The following is a 21,485-nucleotide window of genomic DNA, read 5'->3' on the forward strand; positions in this document are numbered from 1 at the left end:
CTACTTCACCCAGATTTTCTTGGATTTTACTTAATGTCCTGTGTCTGTTCCAGAATCACATTCTGGATACATTACATTTGATCACTTTGTCTCCTTAGAATTTTTTTGCCTTTGACAATTTCTCAGATTTTCCTTGTTTTTACGATCCTGAATATTTAGAGTAGTAGTAGTCAGGCATTTTGTAGAATGCTCTTCAATTATGGTATATCTCTTTTTATGATTAGACTTGGTTTATTTATTTATAGAAGCAAGATGTAAAGTGACATTATGATCATATCATATCAGGGGTACATGCTATCAACATGCATTACTAGTGATGATGTTAAACTTGATCACCTGTTTGTGGTAATGCTTGTCAAGTTTCTGGGAACTTTCTCTGTATTTTTCCTGTTCTGCTCTGTACTCTTTGGAAGGAAAACACTTAAGCTCCACCTCCTTGAGAACAGACTGTCTACATAAATTATTGAGAATTCCTGCATGAGAAATTTGTGTTCCCCCCTTCTCATTTATTTATATATTGAATCATTTGTTATAAAATATGGCTTCATGAATATTTATTTTTAACTTTGGGTTATAATCCAATACTATGTTACCTAATTTGTTACAACTGTGGCCATTGTGTACTCTTTCAGTTGGCTCCTGGACACCTTTTCTATTCCTTTATAGTTATATATGTGTGTGTGTCTGCGTGTATGTGTGTTTGAACACTTTCTTACTATCTGTCATACAAGCTATGTCACATTCATCTTGTATATTTACTGCCCAGTCTTAAAATTACCCATTTTCCCAAGGAATCCTGCTCCTTTAATTGGAAAAGGGCATTAGAAAACAAGATCTGAACACTCGTTTGAGCAATGAGGTGCGCTCATTGCTACTGGAATGTCTTTGCTTTCAGGGTCTCTCTAGAGGCAGAGCAAGCAAATACATGTGTGTATATTAACCCATGTATATGCACATTTCTATAAATATTTTTGCATATGTCCATATATATTAATATTAAGCTAAATATGAGGTTACACTGATATTTTTGACTCTGATGCATTACCACACAGATCATTCTAGACTTCTTGCTTTGCTTTTCCAAATGAATTAACCATCTATTCATTTAATTGTTTAATTCCAGTAGAATGTGTTGTGGCTTTCAATTTATAAATCATATCCCTGTGAGAAATAACATTATCATCTAGAGTTCAGTATAGTTCCATTTACTTATTTTTATAGACTGTATTTACTTTCAATGTTACTAAAGTCAAGACCTCTTTTCTCCATCCCCTTCAGTGAGGTTGTTTCATGCTGTTAGTTGCCATTGCTGTTAGTTTCCATTGAGTTGGCTCAGACTCATGATGACTTATATATACCAAAATGAAGCATTGCATAGTTCTGTACCATCTTCATAATCACTGGTATGTTTGAGTTCATCTTCCAGCATTATATGGGATAATATTTTGTTGTGATCCATAAGGTTTTCATTGGCTTATTTTTGGAGGTAGATTGTCAGGCCTTTCTTCCTTGTTGGTCTTAGTCTGAAGACTAAGTCTGAAAGCTCTCCTGAAACCCGTCCACCATGGGTAACCCAGTTGCTATTTGAAATACTGAAGGTATAGTTTCCAGCATCATAACAACACACAAGCTACCACAGTATGACAACCTGACACATGGGTGTTGGATTTGTAATATAGTTAGAACTTTTTCTCATAGACTAAATTAGTGTCTTAGTCATCTAACACTGCCATAGCAAAAATACTACAAATAGGTGGCTTTAAAGAACAAAAATATTTCTCACTGTTCTGGAGGTTTTAAGTCAAAATCAGGGTCTCAGCTGTGTTAATTCCTTCTGTGAGCATCTCTCCTACTTTCTGTATCTGCTGGTGATCCTTGACATTTCTTTCTTTGTAGATACGTTCTCATATGTCACCCGTCTTCCCCCTGCATGAATCTCTGTGTTTATTCCAGTCTTTTTATAGCTAAGAAGTAATTAGGTTTAGGATCCACCTTACACTTGTGTGACCTAATTAACATAATAAAGAAACCTCTATTTCCAAACAGGGTAATAAGTACAGGTGCAAGGTTTAAGAATTCAACCTGTACTTTGAGGGGCACAATTCATTCCCTAGTATTCTGCCCTTCGGCCCCACCAAATTTATTTCCTTCCCATATGAAAATCATATTCACCCTATCACATTATCCCCAAAAGTCTTACCCCACTTCAAATCCAATCTAAGCCCAAAATCTCTGAATTACCTTCTGAATTATCTAAATCAAGTATGGATGAGACTCTGGGTGAGTTCTTCATCTATGGACCTGTAAAACAGAATACAAGATATCTGCTTCCAAATACAATGGTAGAACAGTCTTTTCTATCCCAAAAAAGAGAAGTTGGAGGGAAAGAAGGTCACAAGTACCAAGCAAGTACAAAATTCAGGAGGACAAGTCTTATTAGCTCTCAAGTCTTGAACATAATCCTCTGTTTTCCAGACACATCTGAACAATGACCTCAGCCTGTAGATCCTGGACATTGGCCATGGCCCCTGGACAGGCATTACTTCAACCAGAAGATCAAAGTAAACATCAACAGTGTTAAGTCATGTTGATAGTATCTCTGATATGAGATGATGAATTTGGAACTTTACCTCTGTGGCCTTCCTCCTAAAAACCTATAAACCCAATCAAATCATGAGAAAACCATATGAAAATTTCAATATTCTACAAAATCTTGACAGGAACTTTTCAAAACTTTCATGTCATAAAAAAAAGGGAAATCTTAGAAACTGTCACAGAAGACAAGCTTAAGGAGACATGTCAATCAAATGTAATGTGATATTGTCGATGAGATCCTGGAACAGAAAGAAGATATTAGATAAAAACTAAGGAAACCTGAATAAACTGTCAACTTTTATAAATATTAGTGTATCAGCATTGATTAATTTATTAACAATGCACAATAATAATAAAAGATGATAATAGCAGGGGAAATGGTGGAATTTTTGCTAACATGTTCACAATTTTTCTACCAACCCAGAAGTGTTCTAAAAAATAAAATTTATTTCAAAAAAAGAAATGAAGTACTACAACATGGATGAACCTTGAAAACATTCGCTAAATGAAAGAAGACAGTCACCATAACCCACATATTTTATGAATCCATTTGTATGAAATGTCCAAAACAGACAAATTTATAAAAACAAAGCACATTAGAGGTCACCAGAGCCTGGAGGAGGGAAGAGGCAGGGAAAATGAGGATTAAATACCAGAGAGTACAGGGTTTGTGGCATGTGAATTATATATCAATAAATCTGTTGCTAAAAATAACCATATAAAGATCTAACATTAGTAAATTTGAAAATAAACTGATCAGAAAAAATTAAATTTGCCATCATCGTCCCAGTCTCTGATGAAACTCTTTTATGTGGTGGATTTCAATGGACAAATATCTAAATAATCACTTTCTTTTATTCCTTTGCAACTAACTGGGTTAGAATATTTCTATTAAGCAAACATGCCTTTGGTTCTCTAGATATACCTATAGTCTTCTGTGAACATAGGTTAAGCTAGGATAGAGGGAAAATGTCTACATTCCTCCATCTCCCCATCTGATATAAACGGTATATAAATTTGGATTTTTCAGGTGTAGCATGAGTGGCAAAGGAATCTGGTCATGAGATATTTAAAATAGTAATAAGGAATAGGAAAATATTTCTCAGCACAAAGAATTTAAAATTACATGTTTTCTAATAGTATTCTTTATATTCCCTCCACTTCTTCATATTGGTGTTTATAGTGTTATTTTCTGCATTACCCAACAACTAGAATAAATTCGCAGATAGATTCCAGCAAAATAAGAGCACCAAAGTAATAAAAAAAATTCAAAGAATTTGATATATGATATTCTTTAAAAATCACAACAGTTGTCATGGATTAAAAATAATATGTTTATTAGGCTTCCTTATGCATATTTCATTGTTTGGGTTATTTAATTTGAAATCGATATAAAGAAACATGATCTTAGTTCAATAAAGCTTTTAGGATGTCCCTAAGCATATTGTATTAAAAGGGAAGTGTAAAAATAGGCAAATTATTTCGATATTGATCCCCATACAATCATCGTGAACTTCTGTTCTTTCAGTAGGCTGGGAGGGTATCACAAGTTCAGTAAAATCTCCTGAGTCTTTACTGGCAAAATAGTTCTTGTTTTTATTTTTTCTTACCCTAGAATCACATAGGTACAGCAGGAAGGATGGACCTTATAAACTGGTTCCGAGGAGAAGCTATGGAATAGCCATTAGAGTGCATGCAAGAGGAACCTGACCAAGAGCAAGTCAAAAGAGTAATAACAGCACAGAGAATTTTGGACAATATAGGTCTTGTGTACTTCTAATCCTAAACATTTTAAATTTCTTCTCCAATGGTAAACAGCAACCTGAAAAGGTGTTTGGTGTCCAGGGTTGGGTTATTTACCTGGCAGGTATTGCAACGAGAGATATGTGTTAGCAAACGGGAAACACTGAAGAGAATTCATTTGAGACAATCAAGCTCGAGATTCCACTAGGGCTGGAAAGAGATGCTAAGAAGAGGTTTGTAGACTGAGGAATGTCAGAAGGATCAAAATATCTACAAGAACAAAGAATAGAAGATATGGGTGTGAGGTGATAAGAACTTTGGGCTGATGGGGGTTGTTGATCAGAGAGTAATATATGGTTGCATATGATTTCTGAGGCTTTTCCAGGTCATGAAGATTCAAGGGTGTGTCCTTGGAAATAGAGTCAAAGAGATTATTATTAGACCCAGGATAAGCCAGTTACATTGACAGTGAAATATGTCATAATAATGATTGAAGTTTTGGTGGAGGTGGAAGTTATACATCACGGTTCATGGTAAATAAGTACAAGTGACTCAAAGGTGACTAGGTAATGTTATATTTTCTGTGATTACCCTTGCAACTGATATTTGACCTTCTCCAATGGCTCCCCGCCTATGGCAGTGTTAGTGCTGCTTGTTAAATATTTCTGACTCTCTGCTCTCCAGGCACACGCAGGGATTGCATATATTGGACCCCTTGATTTTACGTGGGCACATATATCTAGTTCTGGCCAATGAGATATAAGAAGAAATCATGTATGGCACTTCTAGTTCAGGGATTTTAGTTGCTATGCTGGGCCCTCCAGATAGCCCTGTGTCTTTGCCTCTGGCATGACAACCAGCAGGGATTGAGATGATGACTGATTTGTTGTTTGGGCCATTACAAAGAACAGAAAGCCCCTGCTGACTGGGGACATGTAGCTTATTAAAGAAATTTCTTTGTCTTATGACTATGAGATTTGGGGTTATTGTTTCCTCACTGTAACCTACTGATACATTGCTGTTGCATTTGGCCTGATCCTAAACTCTTTATGTGATGATAAACAACTATAAAGAGTGTCATAGATTGAATCATGTCCCTCCAAAATATGTGTCAACTTGGTTAGACCATGATCCCTGGTATTGTGTTGTTGCCCTACATTTTGTGATTGATATAATTTCCCTATGTGCCGTAAATCCTAATCTCTGCCTGTGGTTAATGAGACAAGATTAGATTATGTTAAAGAAGATTAGAGTGGATGTAACACCCTTACTCAGGTTACATCCCTGATCCAATGTAAAGGGAGTTTCCCTGGGGCGCATGGTGTGCATCACCTTTTATCTTACAAGAGATGAAAGGGAAGTGAGTGAGCAGAGAGTGGGAGACCTAATACCACCAAGAAAGCAGCACTGGGAGCAGAGTGCTTCCTTTGGACCCAGGGTTCCTGAGTGGAGAAGCTCCTAGGCCAGGAGAAGATTGATGATAGGGACCTCCCCAGAGTCAAAAAAGAGAGAGGGCCTTCCCCTGGAGCTGACATCCTGAGTTTGGACTTCTAGCCCATTAGACTGTGAGAGAATAAATTCTGTTTGTTAAAACCATCCACTTGTGGTATTTTTGTTACCGCAGCACTAGATAACTAAAACAAAGAGTGATAAAGTAAAAGACATTAGGTTACGATGTATGAAGCCTCAAGAATGATTTAACTAGAAAACAGTGAAGATAACTAAATGATATGGAACTGGTCACAATTATCTCCATTTTTTCTGTCACAACAAATATTTATTTTCACCTGCAATTTCATCTGTACTTGTCTATCTGGGCCACTAAAAACAATTAAAAACAAAATGACCAAATGAGTTTACCTCTAGCTCTGCTTCTGTAGTTTTTTTCTGTTCAATTCTTGATTTGATCTGGCTGATATCCAAGGAAGAGCAAAGTCAAATATTAATCCATGTAGGTAACCTTTAGCACAGAACTTAGTAGCTTCATACACATAGTGCTTGTGCAAAATATTACGGTTATTTTACTTTAAACTAGTATTTACTTCTTGACTACTATATAAACTTAAATAGCCTTGGTATTCAAATAATATATATATATATATATATATTATTTTTTCCACACAATACTCATAAGAAAGGTAGAATTACTAAATCAGATAAAATGTTTCCTGGGATTCTAAAGTCCATGATCTTGGGCTTGCTTGCAAATAGACTTTTAGGAGAAAGAGACTATAACGGCAAAAAAAAAAAAAAAAAACTTGTTTTCAACCAAAATGCTTATATACATTTGAATTTTACAAAACTGAGATAGTAGATTTTAGATGCACTCAAATCTTTATTATTTGTATTCATATTAATAATGCTAATAACTGCTAAGAGTTACTGGGTAGTGAAAATTGTTAACACACTCGGCTGATAACTGAAAGGTTGGAGGTTCAAGTCTACCCAGAGGCAACTTGGAAGAAAAGCCTTTCGATCTACTTCAAAAAATCAGTCATTGAAAATCCCGTGGAGCACAGTTCTACTCTGATACACATGGGGTCACCATGAGTCGGAATAAATTCAATGGCAACTGGCAATAGCAACAAATATTCATTGAGTGCTTGCTTATTAAGCCTGTGGTGTGCAGAGCAATTTAAATGTATTATCTCTTTTAAACGCTACAACACTAGGCAGTGGAAGCTATTGTTACGTCTGATATAAAGATGAGGAAATAAAAGAACAAAATGTTTATAACTTGCAAGTATTCAGATTTTGAACCCAGACATTCTGACAACAATGGATGTTAGGAATAAAAAGGGCATACAGGAATTTGGGTATGTCTTTTTATTCCCCATTATAGATCTCTATCTTTTCTCACACTCCTACACATCACTTTACCTTCATGCAGGCTATGAGAACATCATCATTTCTTCTGCTGAGTTTTGGTCTATTTAAATATCAGAGGACAGTCAGTGGACACCAATCAAGTAAAACTGTGATTTAATAAGAGTGCTTGAGGTTTTTTTTTCAGCTTCAGTGTTATATTGCCTGTAGGTTTCTGGGTAGTTCCTGAAAGTAGGCAGGGATTCATATAGCTGATTCATCTACACACTTACCTGGGAAAAGAATCCATGCAAATAAAATAAGTACATTTCAGCAGTGCAAATATTGGAACACCCATTAAGAAGAACGTCCTTATAGATAAACCCAAGCGAGGAATACTGGAAACAGGTATACACTTACATCCGTTTTTCTACTACAGAAAAAAATGAAACTCAGATAACAATAATCAGATAAATTATATAATTTTATTTTCTTTGATAATATATCCATAAACACTTATCTTCTGTTCACTTACACTTTTCCACTTAATACAATTGAACAACATTATTTGCTACGAACCTTTTTACAGAAGAACAAACAAAAATGCCTTGGAAGAGGTACAGCCAGAATGCTCCTTAGAAGTGAGAATGGCCAGACTTCATCTCACATAATTTAGACACATTATCAGGAAGGACCAGGCCCAGGAGAAGGACATCATTCTTGGTAGAGTAGAGGGTCAGTGAAAAAGAGGAAGGGCCTCAAGGAGATGGATTGACACAGTGGTTGCAACAATTTGCTCAAGCATAGCAATGATTGCGAGAATGGCGCAGGACTGGGCAGTGTTGCATTCTATTGTAGGTAGGGACACTATGATTTGGAACCGACTCAATAGAACCTAACAACAATTTTTATAGCCCATTAAATATATTTTAATTAAATACTTAAATTAAAAAAAAATTAGGCACTATTATGCCATTTCATTGATGTAAACTATAAACAAATGTAAGATTTAAGCAAAGTCTATCAAAACTCGAGTCAAGGCAAGTGACATTTAGAAGTTGTTTCCTAATCTTATTTGTCAGAAATAACAATAAAACAGAATGACAAAAGTTAACATTTATTTTATATTCACTAAGACAACATATTCAGTATGTGGGTATGGAGGTTCTAATCCAGATCACATTATACAGAAATGAACTGCCTATTACTAGATTTCACTGCCCTATGGAGTTTCCAAGGAGCACCTGGTGGATTCGAAGTGCCGACCTTTAATCATTATGCCACCAGGGTTTATGCATATACATACATACATACACATACATCCTAAACATATACATACACATCCTAAACATATACATATACTTATAAAATTACCCAATAGAATGTAGCACCATCCTTCAGTGGTAAGATACTGAGAGTTAAAGTGAAATTCTCTTTCATTTTTCACAAACCTGAAGCCACTTGTGTTTCTAGGACCTTCAAATATAATTGACTGACGCAATGTGACAAATTGCAAGTAGTTTTTAATGGTTTGATTTGGACACTTTGAGAACTACATTTTCCTTCTTGATTATTCATTTTCCTTCTTGACAATTCATTTGCCTCCCTTTCTGACATTCAGATTCTGCTTTCCAGCACACTGTTTGTTGTTGGAAGTATATAATTAAATTTTCCTCAATGAATTTTCTGAGTAAAAAAGCTACTGTGGAGGCCTATAAACCTCCCTTAGATGTTCAAATACATGAGGAGCACTCTAGGAGAGAAGTAAAACCGAATAACACCTTTCATTGCCCATCACACCATGGCTCGCAACAAGATCCTTCATTCGACTTGCAGTTTTTCAGTCTTCTTTATTTTCGTAAGAAATGTTACTGCCTAAGAATTTTCCTACCTATTATAAAAAGTAATTATTAAAATATTATATTTTATTTTATGGAGAGATAAATAGACACAGACATATATATATATATACGTATATATATGTGGTGGTTAAGATTGTGTGTTAACTTGGCTGGGACATGATTCTCAGTGGTTGGCGGTCATATGATGGTTTTCATTTTGAGATTTGATATAATGTGATCACCCCCATGCTGGAATCTGCTGTGAGTAGCCAGTCAGTTGAAAGGGAGTTTCCTTGGGTGTGTAGCCTGCATAGAATATAAGTGGACATTCTGGCAAGGCTTGTAGGCTTTTGTTCACTTTGGATCCTGCAGCTGGCACCTGTTCATCTGACCTCTGGTTCTTGGGACTTGAGCCAGCAGCTTACCTGCGGTCTGGCCTGCCAATCTTGGGATTAATCAATCTTTGCAGCCTGTGAGTAACAGTCCTGCTCTCTGACCTGCCGATTTTGAGTTCACCAGCCCCTGTGGCTACATGAATCGGAAGAAGCCTCCAGCCTGATCGATGTACTTGGGATCTTCCAGTCTCTACAACCATGTGAACCATTTCCTTAATGTGAATCTCCCTATATACGTATTTGTATGCTTTGCTGGTTTTACTTCTCTAGAGAACCTAGCCGAAGACAATATATATGCGTATATATGTATGTGTGTGTATATATACACACAAACATATATACATACTAGCATATATATAATTGCGAAGAATTGAAACAATAAAGTTTGTTTATTCATTCATGTGCACACTCAAGCAATAATATTAAATCCTTATTATATACACCAGATATTGCTTTAGAATCTATTTAACAAAAAAAATCTGCTTACTTTCTGAGTGGGAAGCTAAACCCTTATCAAAGAATCACACAAAAATTATTTAGCTATGATTATAACAATTACACAAGTACTGTGTAATGTGAGAATACATAATTGAAGAATTGAAATTGGTTCTTTTTGGGAGAGAGTTGGAAATGGGTAAATTTAGCTGTGGAACTGGCATTTAAGTTACAACTTGGAATATTAGTTGCAAGGTAAAAAGGAGTAGCAAGTGACATCCATCACAACAAACCCTTAGATTATAATTTCAGAAATTTCTGAGAAATGCAGTACAGTGGGAAATAGATAATAAACAAAAGTTTAGGCATCAAGTCTGTAAATAATTAGCAATCCCTCTACCACCATTACAAATGAAATATTATTTGCAGCTAAAGACCGAAGCCAAAAAGTGTTTTGCTTCTGTTTCTCTGCTCTAGCTCTTTTTTCTCCATAAATCTTTTCATTCTTTTTAATTCTCACCCCCAGCAGAGCCTGGAAAAAGGATTATGAAATAGTGAATGAAAGCACTATCAGAACAACAACAACAAAAAAAACAAAAACAGAAAATAAACAGGAGACCAGAATATTATGCATTTATTGCAGGCATAAATTTAAGTTGACCAATTCTGGCATGTGAGTCCAATTCTGGCAATAGGGTCCAAGGCAGTGCCAAGACATGGATTGAAGACTGAGTATCTGTTCTCAGTCGACAGAATTGATATTGAAATATCATTGTCCCTGTCTGCACAACCCTGTGAGATCTACTGGCTTTCCATGGGTTCTGAGCTATTCTTAGAGAACCTGTTTAGTGTCCCATTTGTTTGCCTCACCATGCTGCCATTTCACCCTGCTACTCTACCTCCCAGGAGATGTAGCTGGGAGACACGAAACAGCTTTCTTCTGCTTTCTAAACCTACATATATGTCTGTGTTTCTCTCCTCACCAAGCCTGGGGGAATCTATTTCTAGTCTGGGTAAAAACTTTCTTTTATCATGTTTCTTCAAACCACCTCTTATATGGGTATAACTTTAGGGCTTTCTGGAAACAAAATCTAGAAACTGAAGTACTTTCTGCTTTTCTGTATTGCCACAAACTCTCCTGAGACAAGGAAAGACAGGACTTGCCACTTGCTTGAATGAAGAAAAATGAAAATTGAAACCTAAAGGGGAAGAAATTAAACATAAGATTTCAAAATATTTTTCCAAATAAATATAAAATAAGAGAGGTTTAGAATAGATGATGATTTTTTTAAAAAATGGATAATCCATTGATAACAGGGGAAAAAAAAAAGAGCTTTCAGATGATATTTCCATCATCTAAATTCCCACTGCATTCTGTACTTCTAGATCCCCTGATAATAGCCCATTTTCATTACGGTTATTACATACTTGTCTTGTCCTCCCTTGAGGACAAGTACAATGTCTTGCTTTTCTTGTTTCCTCTTTAAAACCATTTCAGTATTTGAGACACCATGAGTATTTGATAAATTAATTATTAACTAGGACAAAGGTATATTTAATCGCAGAATTTCGAATATATAAAGGGAGAATAGAAACAATGTCTTAGTGGTGAAAAGAGGCCAAAAGTGAGTGGTAAGCTTCATAATGGAAGCACCAAGCCTTTCTCTTTGAATCTCTGGAATAATATAAAAGATGCAGCATATCACACATCTTAATGCTTGTTCACATGTTGAAAAAAGTATATGGTAATGTTTTCATAATATATTCTTTCAAAACCCTCTTTAGTGATACTTTTGAAATTACATATTCTCCTTTGTGACACACTGATGGATCTTCTCAAGAACAGATGGAACACCACTTAGAAAGATAAATTATAAAAAAAAGTCGTATATATATACGATAAAAAATAGTAAATCTATGGTGGTGTCAGTCACCACTATGTGTCTGTCAGTTTTTTTGTACTGAGGTGGATTGCATGTTTTTGTGATACTGGAAGATTTGCCACTGGTATTTCAAATAACAGCTGGGTCACCCTTGGTGGGCAGGTTTCAGCTGAGCTTCCAGGCTAAGTCAGACTAGGAAGAAGGACCTGCCAGTTTACTTCTGAAAAAATTAGCCAGTGAAAAATTTATGAGTAACAATGGAACATTGTCCGATATAGTGAAGGAAGATGAGTCTCTCAGGTTGGAAGGCACTCAAAATAGGACTGGGGAGGAGTTGCCTCTTCAAAGTAGAGTCAATCTTAATGATGCAGAAGGAGTCGACCTTTAGGGACCTTCATTTGTTGATGTGGCACGACTTAAAATGGAAAGAAACACCTGCGAACATCCACTAATAAAGAGAACATGGAATGTATGAAGTATGAATCTAGGAAAATTAGAGTCGTCAAAAATGAAATGGAATGCATAAAGATTGATATCCTAGGCATTAGTTAGCTGAAATGGATTGGTATTGGCTATTTTGAATCAAACAAATATATGGTTTACTATGTCAGGAATGGTGCCCTGGTATTGTAGTGGTTAAGAGCTTGGCTGCTAACCAAAAGGTCAGCAGTTAGAATACACCAGCTGCTCATTGGAAACCCTCTGGGGCAGTTATATTTTGTCCTATAGGGTTGCAATGAGTCAGAATCGGCTCAGTGTCATCGGATTTATGCCACGAATGACAAAATGAAGAGGAATAGCATCGCATTCATTGTCACAAAGAACATTTTAAGATCTATCCTGAAGTGTAAAGCTGTCAGTGATAGGATAATATCCATAGGCATACAAAGATGCCCAATTAATATGACTATTATTCAAATTTACGCACCAGCTGCTGAGGCGAGATATGAAGAAACTGAAAATTTTTACAAACATCTACAATCTGAAATTGATCAAACACACAATCAAGATGCATCAATAATTACTGGTGATTAGAATGTGAAAGTTGGAAACAAAAGAAGGATTAGTAGCTGGAAAATAGTGTCACGATAGAATTTTGCAAGACCAACAACTGCTTCACTGCAGATACCTCTTTTCAACAACATAAACGGCAACTCAAAGGCACCTAACAACAACATATATATATGCATATATACGTGTGTAACAACAACATACATATATGCATATATACGTGTGTACGTATGTATATATACATAAGTATATATGTATGTGTGTGTGTATATATATACCCTTTGCTGTCTAGTTGATTCTGACTCATAGCTACCCTATAGGACAGAGTAGAACTGCCCCGTAGAGTTTCCAAGGAGTGCCTGGTGGATTCAAACTGCCAACCTTTTGGTTAGCAGCAGTGGCACTTAACCACTGTGCTATCAGGGTTTTTATATATATATATATATATGTATATATATATATATATATATATATACATATGCATGAACATATACATGTGTGTATTAAAAACCAAACCTGTGGCCTTCCAGTTGATTCCAACTTACAGTGACCCTGTAGGATAGAGTAGAGCTGCCTCTTAGGGTTTCTAAGGAGTAGCTGGTAGATTTGAACTGCTGGCCTTTTGGTAAACAGTCAAGTTCTTAACTTAAAATGGCAAATTTTGGATCAAATCTGCATTGAATCATAGGTCACATTCCCTGGAAAGCAGATTCTGAGACAGGAAGAATGCAGGTGCTTTACTAGGGAGTGCTCTTGGGGTTTTCACATGTGGGAAAGAGGGGATTAGTTTTAAGATGAAGTTGTTACAATCTCAGCAATGGCCTCAGGCAACCCTATGGGAGCTCTGAAGTTGGAATGACAGTACAAATTTGTCTCAAGTTCCAGAAAAGAGACTGGATATTTGTACTTCTTGTCATTCAATTGTTGCCTGCCCCAATAAAGGTTTATGTTTAGTGACAATCTCTCTTAGTTGAGAAATTCTGAAGAAGGATGACAAAATTCCCAGCAGCTAGAGAAAAAGAAACAACAGTGTACATATAAGCAAATAAATTGCATGTACCAGGATAAGGCATTTGCTGAATGTATAAAAGCAAAGTATTAGTATTGCATGTATGTATATACACATATACATACATATAACTTTTGAGTTAATATTAAAAAAAAATTGAACAACTAAATAGAGAAATGGAAAAATGGATAAAGGCTATAAATAGGTAACACACACACTTAGAAATCCAAATGGCCAATAAATATTAACAGAAAACAAAAAAAGCTCAACATCTCTAGTTAGGGCTTGTAAACTACAATGATAAAATACTGCGTCAATCCTATCAGATTAGAAAAAATGAATACAGTTGATACTATCAAGTTGTAGTATAAAGGAAATAAGAATGCTCATATAATGCTGATAAAGTGGTATATTGGAGGAGTCAATATTGTCAAGATGTGAATACTACCTAAAATAATCTTTAAACGTAAAGCAACCCCCCCTCAAAATTCCAACAACCTTCTTTACAGAAGTGGAAAATCAATCATCAAATTAATATGGAACTGCAAATGGTCCCAAATAGCCAAAGAAAACTTGACAAAGCATAGCAGAGTAGGAAGGCTCTCACTTACCAATTTTATAACATATTACAATGCTACAGTGATCATAACATTCTAGTCATGGTATTAGAATAGGTGTACAGACCAAGAGAATAGAACTGAGAGTCCAGAGTTAAGTGTGAACATCTATGATCAACTAATCTTCAAAAAGAGTGCTAAATCTATCAAATCGGGGGGTAATCTCTTTAATAAATGGTGCTGGGACAACTGGATTTCCATGTGCACAAAAATGAAGAGAGATGCATACCTTACATGATTACAATAACTAACTCAAAATGAATCCAAGACCTAAATGTATGACATAAAACCATAAAAATCTTAGATGAAAACATCAAGGACCTGCTTGAAGACCTCGTTCTCAAAAATGGATTCTTAGACATGACAGCAAAGGCACAGGCAGCAAAAGACAAAATAGATAAATAGGAGCTCATCAAAATTAAAAACTTCTGTACATCAAAGGACTTTGTTAAGAAAGTAAAGAGACAGCTTACAGAAAGGGAGAAAATTTTGGGGAACTATGGAGCCCTGGTGGTGCAATGGTTAAGAGCTCTGCTGCTAACCAAAAGAGTGGCAGTTCGAATCCACCAGTCACTCCTTGGAAACCCTATGGGACAGTTCTACTCTGTCCTATAGAGTTACTATGAATCGGTATTGACTCAACAGCAATGGCTTCTTTGTTTCATATAACAGACAAGGGTCTAATATTCAGAATATCTAAATTACTTCTACAACTTAACAAGAAAAAGACTAACAACCCAATTGAAAAATGGTCAAAGGACCTGAATAGACACCTCACCAAAGAGGATATTCATATGGTAAAGAGACACATGAGAAGATGCTCAAGGTCATTAACCTTCAGAGAGATGCAAATTAAAAACACAATAAGAAACCACTTAATTCCAACTAGGGTGGCTAAGATTAAAAAAAATAGAAAGAAAATAACAAAATGTTGATGAGGACGTGGGAAATTGAATTGGAACTCTTATCCATTGCCGCCTCCTTTTGTTGAAATACCTTAACTGGTACTCCATTAATTCCTGCAGCCTTGCTTTTCACCAACACAGCTTGGACTTCTTCCTTCTGTACCATTGGTTCTTGATCATATGCTACCTCCTGAAATGGCTGAACATCAGCCAATTCTTTTTGGCACTTTGACCCTCTGTATTCCCTCCATCTTTTGATGTTCCTGCATCATTCAATATTTTGCCCTTAGAATTCTCAAATATTGCAACACAAGGCTTGCATTGTTTCCTCAATTCTTTCAGCATGAGAAGTGACAAGCATGTTCTTCCCTTTTGGTTTCCTAACTCCAGGTCTTTGCACATTTCATTATAACTCTTTGTCTTCTCGAGCCACCTTTTGAAATCTTCTGTTCAGCTATTTTACATCATCATTTTTTCCATTTGCTTTAGCTGCTCTACATTCGAGAGCAAGCTTCAGTGCCTCTTCTGACCTCCCATTTGGTCTTTTCTTTCTTTCCTGTCTTTTTATTGACCTTTTGCTTTCTTCATTATGATGCCGTGCTGGAGGAGCTCACTTATCTATGCCAAGAAATTTGGAAGACAGCTACTTGGCCAAAAGCCTGGAAAGATCCATATTTGTGCCCATTCCAAAGAAGGGTGATCCATCGGAATGCAGAAATTATTGAACAACACCATTAATATCACAAAGAATTAAAATTTTGCTAAGATAATTCAAAATAGTTGCATCAGTGCATCAACAGGGAACTGCCAGAAATTCAAGCTGTATTCTGAAGAGGACATGGAATGATGGATATCATTGCTCATGTCAGATGGATCTTGCTGAAAGCAGAGAATACCAGAAAGACGTTTATTTGTATATAATTGATTATGCAAAGTTATTTGACTGTGTGGATCATAACAAATTATGGATAACTTTGTGAAGAATTCCAGAACACTTAATTGTACTCACAAGGAAACTGTACATAGACCAAAAAGCTGTCATTCAGACAGAATAAGGGTATGCTGCATGGTTGAAAATCAGGAAAAGTGAACATCAGGGTTTTATCCTTTCACCATGCTTATTCAATCTGTATGCTAAGCAAGTAATCTGAGAAGCTGGACTATATGAAGAAGAACACAGCATCACAATTGCAGGAAAACTAATTAACAACCTACAATATGCAGATTACACAGCCTAGCTTGCTGAAAGTGAAGAGGACTTGAAGAACTTACTGGTGAAGATCAAAGAGTACAACCTTCAGTATGGATTACTCTTCAACATAAACCCGCTGCAGTCGAATCGATTCCTGCTATAGCAACCCTGTAGGACAGAATAGAGCTGCCCTATAGAGTTTCCAAGGAGCACCTGGTAGATCCAAACTGCCAACCTCTTGGTTAGCAGCTGTGGCTCTTAACCACTACACCACCAGGGTTTCCCCTCAACATAAAGAAAACAAAAATCCTCAAAACTGGGCCAGTAAACAACATCATGATAAATGGAGAAACCGTTGACGTTATCAAGGATTTCATTTTACTTTGATCCACAATCAGTGCTCATGGAAGCAGCAGTCAAGAAATCAAATGACATGATCTGCATAAATATAAAAACATACTATGCTCATGGATAGGTAGGCTCAACATTGTGAAAGTGACAATTCTACCCAAAGCAATCTACAAATACAAGGAAATCCTGATTCAAATACCAAAAGAGTTCTTTAAAGAGATGGAAAAACTAATCATTAGCTTTATATGGAAAGTGAAAAGGCCCTGGGTAAGTAAAGCACTATTGAAGAAGAAGAATAAAGTAGGAGGACTCACCACTATCTCACCTCAGAACCTACTATACAGCTACAGGAGTCAAAGCAGCCTGGTGCTGGCACAACAAACACATTGACCAATAGAACAGAATTGAGAACCCAGACTCAAATCCATTCACCAACGGTTACCTGATCTTTGACAAGGGCCCAAAGTCCATCAAATGGGGAACAGTCAGTCTTTCTCACAAATGTTGCTGCCAAAACTGGTTGTTCATCTGCAAAACAATGGAACAGGACCCATACCTCACACTGAACACAAAAACTAATTCAAAATAAATCAAAGACCTAAATATAAAACTAAAAACTATAAAGGTCATAGAAAAAAATAGGATTAATGCTAGAGGCCCTAATAAATAGCATTAACAGGATACAAACCATAACTAACAAACTCCAGAAAATAAGCTAGATAACTGGGATCATCTAAAAATTAAACACTTATGCTCATCAAAAGACTTCATCAAAAGAGTAAAATGAGAACCTAACAGACCCAGTGCCGTGGAGTCGATTCCGACTGATAGCGACCCTATAGAACAGAGTAGAACTGCCCCATAGAGTTTCCAAGGAGCGCCTGATGGATTCTAACTGCTGGCCCTTTGGTTAGCAGCCATAGCACTTAACCACTATACTACCAGGGTTTCCTGAGAACCTACAGCCAGGGAAAAAAAAATTTTGGCTATGATAAATCCCCAAAGGTCTAATCTCTAAAATCCACAGGAAAATCCACCACTTCTACAACAAAAAAGACAAATAATCCAATTTAAAAATGGACAAAGGAAATGAACAGACACTTCACCAAAGAAAATATTCAAGTGGCTAACAGACATATGAGGAAAACATAAAAAAAGAAATCAAATGAGGTATTGCATTGGATAAAACTGCTGCAAAAATATGTCATTTGGTTTCTTGACTGGTAGTTCATATGGAGAAATGAAATCTTGATACATACATAAAACATGGATGAACCTTGAAGACATTATGTTAAATGAAAGAAGTCAATCATAAAAAGATAAATACTGTACGATTTCTCAATTCTCACCTCCCTTGGCCATCTCTATTATAAAGGGTAATAAAACTTAATGTAAATATCCTTTACTGTTGAAATCTGTTAAATTGTCTAGGTTGGGATAAACCAAACCAAACCCATTGCCTATGAGTCAATTTTGACTCATAGCGACACTATAGGACAGAGCAGAACTGCCCCATAAGGTTTTCAAGGAGAGACTGATGGATTTGAACTGTCCACCTAGTAATCTAGCTCTTAACCACTGCACCACCAGGGCTTCAGGTCAGAATAGTGAGTAATAAAATTAAAAAGTTTTGTTGGATTCATCTGAACATTTATCTGTATATGCTTATTTACTAACTGATAAAGCAAGATGGGGTAATAAGGAATATTGTACAATTTTCTTAACCCCTTTTATAGCTTGTTGTTGTTGGTTGTTCTTGAGTTGACTCCAACTCATGATGACTCCATGAAATGCTCCATAAGGTTTTCAAGATTAAGACTTCTGGAAGTAGATTGCCAGGCCAGTTTTCCGAGGCACCACTGGGTACACTCAAACTGCCGACATTTCTGCTAATAGTTCAATGCTCAGCTGTTTTTGCCACCCAGGGACTCCTTTACTTTTGTATCTAGAGAACACCATATGACTCAATTCTTTACTTCCTGTGTCGAATGCAGAGAATGATGGTTGAAACTGAGGAAACCATCTTGCAACCTTCAGGAAAGGAAAAATGAAATGCAGTGATGTCAGCTCTTGTATCATTTAGCTGTTAAAGCCAGGAGCTGCATACCTCCATACTTTTTTCCACTGTGAGAAAAATAAACCATTTTGTTTAAGCCCCTGTACATTGAGTTTTCTGTTTTTACATATGAACATATTCTTTACCAATGTATTGCCATTCTGACAAAAAGAACAGCAACAACAATAATAAGCTCATAACAGGTCTAAAAAAATTCTACATAGTTATAATTTTGACTGTATCTGACACCCTACTTCTAGTATTAAAAAAACAAAATATTGATGCTTGAGTTCATTCCGACTCATAATGACTCTATAGGACAGAGTAGAACTGCCCCACAGAGTTTCCAAGGAGCATCTGGTAGATTCAAATTGCCAAACTTTTGGTTAGCAGCAGTAGCACTTAGCCACTATACCACCAGGGTTCCCACTTCTAGCATGCTCCCTCCAAAACCTGTTAAAAATCTATGTAAACAAAATTCCTTTGTTTCTTTGATGGTCAAGGTTTCTTAGAAAGAATTTTTACAACTTTTATTGTTGTTGAAATATAATCAGCCATGGATAAGTCATAAGCTCCAATCTGCAGATCAAACATCTCTTACCCTCTTCTCTAAGAATCCCCTCATCATTTATTTTATTTTGTCTCACTTTGAGTCAGTCATATATGAATGGTGATTCTCATATAAGAAACATTAAATAATTTAATATAACAACATAAATAACACACTTATTCCCATGAAGACCTCTGACATTTCCATGGCACTTTCAATTTTTTATTTTTATCACTTGCTTTGAGAATCTCCATTTACCTCTCTGTAGGCTTAGAATTTACATCCAAGTCCAACAGAATCCATGTTAATAGACTTCCATTCTGCTTACACTTCTATAGCATTTTCCCAGAGCTGTTCACTGGGCTTGAACCCAAAATTCTGTCTTCTCTTGCTTGCGTTCCAAGAACCTGATAAATAAGCAAACAGATTCTGGGGGATGGATAGCAATGCCAAAAGACTATGCTCCCCTAGTAGCCTTAAAGAATTCATTCAGTTTACTAAAGTGTTTATTCTACTCCACGGAGGTGTGAGAGACTCATTAAGCAGCAAATTTAAGTAGTTGTCAATTAGCATGATCCTTTCCAGAAGGCCCAGAAAGTAGGCTCAGATTCCACTTTTGTCTGGGTTTGCTCTCCAGTGAGTCATATGTCCCTCCAAGTGTCACACTGTATTATCAAAACCTGAAATTTTGCCTTCAAGTTTGGGATACGGTCTTTTGAATTAAGGCTTTTTTTAGAAGTCAGTGACAGAAACTCAATCCACCTTGAGCAAAAAAAAAGAGGAATTAGTAATAAGGATAAAGTACTTTCTTGGGGAACCCCAGGCAGAAAAAATATCTCGATTATGAAGGAAGGAAACCAGGGAGACTGTCAGAAATCTAGGCAACCACTCTTTCAGATTTTTGGATCGAATTGACTCTTGTTTCTGCTTCTTCTGTAGGGCTGCTGCATTTCTGCTTCTCTTACTCCACTGATCTGTCTCTACTGCTGTGTGGACTTGGCCCATCATGTCTTTCCCCTACACTGGCAGGCTTAGTAAATGACATAGATAGAACTCTAAGTTCTCTATCTCATATCTAAATGCTGGAGAGAAAGGATTTGATTTGGCCAAAAAGGATGATGACAACAATGATTATGGTGATTATGGTGGTGATGAGGCTCATTTTCATTTTTTGCTCACTATGAGCAAAGGCCCATGTTAAAAACTTTCATGCATTTTTCATTTAATCCTCAAAATGACCCTATTATTCCATTTACAAGTAATGAAAATGATGGCAAAAGATGATAAATAATTTGCTTAATTAACTTGCATGCTAGTATACTCATGGTTCCTTTGTTCAAAAGTGGTTTAAACAATAGAGGGTTGACACAGGATCAAATAGTACAAACATGAAAAATAAGGCCCAATCCTGAGAAAGGAAAGGTGCAATTATCAGAAAGAGAGAGAGTACTGTTATGAATTATTTAGACAACCCAATCATGGTCTGATATCAACATCCATGCATGTTTTCTCAAATCCTTCAATAAAGAGCCTATAAATTTCCCTCTGTTAGACCTAGTCTCCCTTTCCCATGTTTTAATTCATTAATTTTAATTTAATTTGCCCAATGCAATGCATCTTTTGATTTCTTGATTGCTGCTTCCTTGGGTATTGATTGTGGATCCAAGTAAAATGAAATCCTTGACAACCTCAATCTTCTCTCTGTTTATCCTGATGTTGCTTATTGGTCCAGTTCTGAGGATTTTTGTTTTCTTTATGTTGAGGTGTAATCCATGCTGAAGGCTATGGTCTTTGATCTTCATCAGTAAGTGCTTTAAGTCCTCTACAGTTTCAGCAAGCAAGGTTGTGTCATCTGCATATTGCAAGTCGTTAGTGAGTTTTCCTCCAATCCTGATGCCCTGTTCTTCTTCATATAGTCCAGCTTCTTGGTTTATTTGCTCAGCATACAGATTGAATAGGTATGGTGGAAGGATACACCTGATGCACACCTTTCCCAACTTTAAACCGTGCAGTATTCCCCTTGTTCTATTCGAACAACTGCCTCTTGATCCATGTACAGATTCCTCATGAGCACAACTAAGTGTTCTGGAATTTCCA

The sequence above is a fragment of the Loxodonta africana genome, chromosome 2 (genome assembly GCF_030014295.1).
Source record: "Loxodonta africana isolate mLoxAfr1 chromosome 2, mLoxAfr1.hap2, whole genome shotgun sequence".
NCBI lineage: Eukaryota > Metazoa > Chordata > Mammalia > Proboscidea > Elephantidae > Loxodonta > Loxodonta africana.